Source organism: Danio aesculapii, chromosome 10 (assembly GCF_903798145.1).
Source record: "Danio aesculapii chromosome 10, fDanAes4.1, whole genome shotgun sequence".
In the NCBI taxonomy this organism is placed as follows: Eukaryota; Metazoa; Chordata; class Actinopteri; order Cypriniformes; family Danionidae; genus Danio; species Danio aesculapii.
The window spans coordinates 45201897-45207967 of record NC_079444.1 but is presented as its reverse complement, the minus strand read 5'-3'; positions in this window follow the sequence as shown (position 1 = coordinate 45207967).

Genomic DNA, 6071 nt, shown 5'->3' with positions numbered 1-6071 from the left:
TTAACAGGTGTCCTGACATTATATCCTACCCATCAGATTATGCTACCAACACTGTATTTGAATGGTTCTGAGGTTGAGGATTAGGTACATTAGGGCGATATTACAGCTTCATATCACACTACTCCACATTAAAATTTACACTGGAAGCAAAATCTGATGGGTAGCATACTGGGTCATCAAAATATGCTGTCCACTTTTTGAATGGGAGGCCGGACAATCTATCTTCTGAGTGAATCAGTCGAACCAGTTCACCAAATCGAACTGAATCATTTGAAACGATTCACATCTCCATGCCTGAGACCTCCCGGTTCTTCAGGTACTGTTCTAGTAACTGCATAACTCAGGAATTGGTTTATTGATCTGAAAAGTTTCTTACAATTATGTTTTGCAAGCCAAATGAAGCATGATTCCCTTACTATTTCAGTTGCTTTATGATGTTTTTGACTGTATGATGATTGGCTAATGATTGGTGACTGTATATTGTTGATTTGTCCGTCACTGGGGTGGTACAAATTTGAACTTAAAGGGTCCATATTGTACCTCAAAAGTATATATTAGTACCTAAACATTTTAGAGGAAGACCTTTGTACTTTTTAGGTACTAATATGTACCCTCGAGGTATTAATATGGAGCTTTTAGATATCAATGTGTACCTTTTGATAAGGTACCACCCCAGTGACGGCTCGCGTAGCTTTATTTCTGAGAGTGTCTTTATTTCGTTTTAGTGTACAACAACCAGTGATCCAGTTTTTTGAACCGGTTCATTGAAACGAACCGTCTGTAAGATCAGAACTTTCCATCACTAATGAACAGATGGATGGAGAGAAAGATGGAGAGACATACAGATGGATGGAGACGTGAGGGACGAGGCTACCTTGTTCCACAAGACCAGTGGCTGCAGAGATGGTGGAGGGAGCCGTGGTTTGCCTGCCCACTGCCAGACACACACACACACATATGTGCATAGCTACACAACAGCGCTTCTGAACCACACTGAACACACTACAGCTAAACCAGCGTACGCTAACACAAACATCACACACCCACAGGAACATACACTCTGAAAATAATTTGAGCTGCTTATCTAAAATGAGCTGCACTGAAAAAATGATTCATTCGATTCACTAATTATATTTAGTTTTGTTTATGGTAAGTGGATGATATGGGCTGAAGTTAAAGGTGCTGTATGTCAGTTTCTGACTCTTCTGCATCATAAAACACCATCATATGTGTGCAGATATTCAGAAACATGCTCAGTGAACTTTCTTGTTTATCTGAGGAACAATGCTGAAGTCAGATGTTCTGCTTTCAACATGTGCGTTACATGCAGGAACTGCTGTCTCTGTTTTGGTCATTAAACTCGGTCAATGTCAGTTTAGCCAATTATATTCCAGCACCCCGGGTTGCCAGATGAACAGCGTATTTCATTCATTTAGCCATGAAGGCTCTCTAAGCATGCGTCCATGACGGGAATGCGACCTCTGGTGGACAGTAGCAGACTCTGAAATAAGACGCAGATTCAGAGTTCCACATGAGGTTATTAATCAGCAAATAATATTAATATTACGAGTGTAAACATTAGGTGAGCAGGTCACATTGTAACAACACGCGACATGATGAGATACGCAGTGATGAGCAATTAGGCTGTTTTTGCCAGACGAAACACGACAGAAATGTAAATACAGCCAATCAGATGCACAGAATAGTGCACTCACTGCACTCCAGCCAAATGTTAAGGTTTGTAATGTAATAAATAATACACATTATTTTATTTTCCAGATCTGAGCTGAACTATCTGCTGCTGCTTTCAGTAGTATGGCAATAAATGTGATGTAAAATGGCATTCAAACTCACATTATAAGTATTTAACACTGAATAAAGCACATGAGCTGCACCTGAGCTGATCATTGTCAGTTTATCCTGCTGTGAAATAACAGCTGAGAGAAACAGAAGTCGTTTCTAAAATATTAATTTCAGGTTAGGACACAAACTCCTTTTAGGATGGATTCCCTCTATCGTGTGCCGTTGCTTTTATTTAGAACACGATTCAAATCAGCCTTTAGGCTCGACATTCAGGCTCACTCACATCAATCTGGCAACCTGCCCTTGCGTATGTTTTGATCCAGGAGTCCAATAACCAGTTCAACTTCAGGGTGTCAAACTTACACACTGCACTTTTAACCAAACAAACTAAATGTAGTAACTGTTCAACTTAATTTGTTCGGTTATATTCAGCACATATCAATTGTTTGTAACTATTTACCATAAACAAAATTAAATTAAATTAAATTAGTAAATCCAATGAATCATTTTTCAGTGTGAATCAATACAATTCTTGAAGGGGATTTGGGACAACTCAATTGTTTTATGTTCATTCATTCATTCATTCATTCATTTTCTTTTCAGCTTAGTCCCTTTACTAATCCGGGGTCGCCACAGCAGAATGAACTGCCAACTTATCCACCTCGTTTTTATGCAGTGGATGCCCTTCCAGCTGCAACCCATTTCTGGGAAACATACACACACACACACTACGGACAATTTAGCCTACCCAATTCACCTGTACCGCATGTCTTTGGACAGTGGGGGAAACCGGAGCACCCGGAGGAAACCCACACGAAAGCCACAGAAAGTCAACTGACCCAGTCAAGGCTCGAACCAGCGACATTCTTGCTATGAGGCGACAGCACTACCTACTGCGCCACTGCATCGCCCTGTTTTATGTTCAATCCACCTAAATTTGCTAATAGTTAACTATTAACGATTAAGTGGATTGAACATAACACAATTAAGTTGTTCCCAAAAATCGCTCCAGAATTTGGTTGTTTCAGCTCATTTTAAATAATTAAACAATCAGAAATAATATTTGTTTGAGTGTAGGCTTTGAAAACACTCTGAAATTGATGAACATTTTTCTAATAATCAAAAAAAATCCTCGTGGTATATCATGATAGAAATTCTTTTGCTTCGAGAAACGGCTTAAGGAATCGATTCTGCATTGATTCTCATAGATTTATTAATTGCTATTCTAGTTTAGTTTGTGATACTTTAAACAATCAGATGAAGCTCTAGGCTAGTGTTTACTGTATTTTACACACAATTACAGTAAACACAGATTAAACTCAATACTTCATCTGTTATACATCTGAGCATCAGTGGAATCAAACTGAATCAAATCTCACTGTGAGTCGAATCATTTTGAATTTGCACACAGCAGTTTCTCAGTGTAAACTCTCTATGGATTATGAATGATTAGCTGCACATGCGGAGATTCCCTTCGACATGTAATTAAATTCATCACATTTCTGCAACTATCTCCCAGCCTTCAGCAGAGAAATAATCTGTGCTGATTCTCTCATGCAAAAGTGAATCGAGTGACTCTTTGCATTATATTCTTGAGTTTTGTGCATGGTTGAGAAGCACTGCAGAGACACTGAGAAAAAGAGGACAGATGAGATTATTAGCTGCAGTCAGAGAGGATTACAGTGGTCATCAGATCATGAAGATTCACCTGTCAGTCTGAAATAAAGACAAGACTTGTTTTGTTGACTCAGGAGTCGTTCTCTCTTCAAACACACACTCACACACACACACACACACACATTACTGATTCACTGCGTGGACAGTGAACATACACACAGGTCTCTCATTAAAGGGATGGATTATAAAGACAGACAGGTTAATCTGCAATCTTTGGTTGATCTACTGTACACTGTGTGCTTTATTTACTGTAGTGGAACAAACAAAGTACAAACAACAGAGTCTGAATTATGAACACAAGAATGAGTCAAGATCCGCATACTGATTTATGACCCAACACACTAATTAATTACGCAAATAAATGCATTAAATGGACTCACCATAGACTAATGCATGTTAATAAAACAGCACTTTTCAGCAACAGAAAAATACAGAAAAATACACCCTTCAAAATGTGCTGCAGGTACACACACACACACACACACACACACACACACACATTTTCATTTAAAAACCCTCATAAGACAGTTAATGTGTGCCTTTTTGATTAGATTATTATTTATTATCCATAACCCTATATAGCGGAGGTGTTGGTTTTACTAGTAATCAGTTAGAATTACTTAAATAGCATTTTATGCAAAAAATAAAATAAAAAATATGTCATTAAATTAAACAAATGAATAAAATAAAATTAAATAAATACAAATCTAATAATAAAAATAAAACGCATTGCACGTCAAATAAAATAAAATGTGCTGTATCTAAAATAAAATAAAATAAAATAAACAACTGCACACTCTTTTATGCTGCAATTTACTCATTTCAGTATAGTTTACAGCTTTATGTTTTAATTTAAAAAATATATTCGTCATAAATCATACCAAGAAAATATGAAGACAGTTGCAAAAAGTATATAGTGATGAGAAACTTATTTCCAATATACAATTACATTAATTTGATCAGCACATATAAGCAGTTTAACCAGATCAGAAAAAATTTTTATTGAAAAAAAAAATCTAAAAAATAAACAAACAAATAATTAAATAATAAAGAAACAATAAAGAAAAAGTAAATAAAGAAAAAAATATATAAATAAATTAATTAATTAATTAAAAAATAATAAAGAAATAAATAATAAAGAAACAATAAAGAAGAAATAAATAAAGAAAAAAATGAAGAAAGAAAAAATAAATAATTAACATTTAAAAATAAATAAATAAATAAATAAAGAAAAAAATAAAAATAAATTAATTAATTAATAAAAAAATAATAAAGAAATAAATAATAAAGAAACAATATTGAAAAAAATAAATGAAGATTTTTTTAATTAATAATAAATAAATAAAATTTGAAAATTAATAATTAAAGAAACATTAAAGAAATAAAAAAAAATTATTAATTAAAAATTATAAATAAATGATTAAAAAGAGAAAAAAGAAAGAAAGAAAAAATTAAGAAAAATAAAGAAAGAAAGAAAAAATAAATAATAAAGAAATAATAAAGAAAACAAATAAAGAAATTAAGAAGAAAATAAATAAATAAATAAATAAATAAATAAATAAATAAATAAATAAATAAATAAATAAATAAATAAATAAAATAGTGTATATTATGAGCATTTGTAAAGTTCACTAAAATTAATGAATAAATCATATAAAAACACAATTATCAAATGTACAAGCCTTACTCAAGCCGTTTAGTAAATATTAGTTCTCCATCTTTATCAGAGCACAACACATCTTCCTGAATACACACATTAAACTCTTAACATTACTATAAAACACATAATCTAAATCCATCCTCTCTTTAATGAAACTCCTGAAACTCACACCAGACCTCCACAAACGTCCCCCTCTGCGCTTTCTGTTCTGCTCATGTAAATTGATATTTTTGGCTTTTCCTACAACAAAAATTAACAATTTGCTCTTTTTTTCTCTTCTTTTTTGCAAATTTAAAATTAAAAATTAAACCAAAAATTTGAAAAAAACCTTAAAATCTACAAAACATTACAAACTAACAGAGACAGACAGAACCAGACAGGAACACTGCTGATCGCCCACCAGCCTGCTGCTCCACTGTCTGTGTGTGTGTGTGTGCCTGTGTGTGCCTGTCTTTGATTGATGCATGCATGTGTGTGTGTGTTAGTGTGTGTGATACATGCACAACTGTGTGTGTGAATGCGCAAATGTGCATGATGTGTGTGTGTGTGTGTGTAGCATGCATAAGTGTATGTAGGTGGGATGCATGCATAATATGTATGTGAGTTTGTGTGTGCATGTGTTAGTTTGTGTGTGCGTGTGTGTGTGTGTGTGTGTGTGTGTGTGTGTGTGTGTGTGTGTGTGTGTGCAGATGTTTCACTACAGCAGAAATAAATCACATGTTATTATAAATGCCACTGATCAGACGCAAACATCCAGAAAACCTGACAAACACCACAATCATCCCTGTGCACTTACACTGTTTTATTTCCAGAGAGATCACACACACACACACAGCAGCATTTGTTAATAGCTCAGATGCGTAGCTTTAAGATCATTTAAATACAAAGTTCACCCCAAAAGCAGAACTCTTTCATTGTATGCTCAACCTCA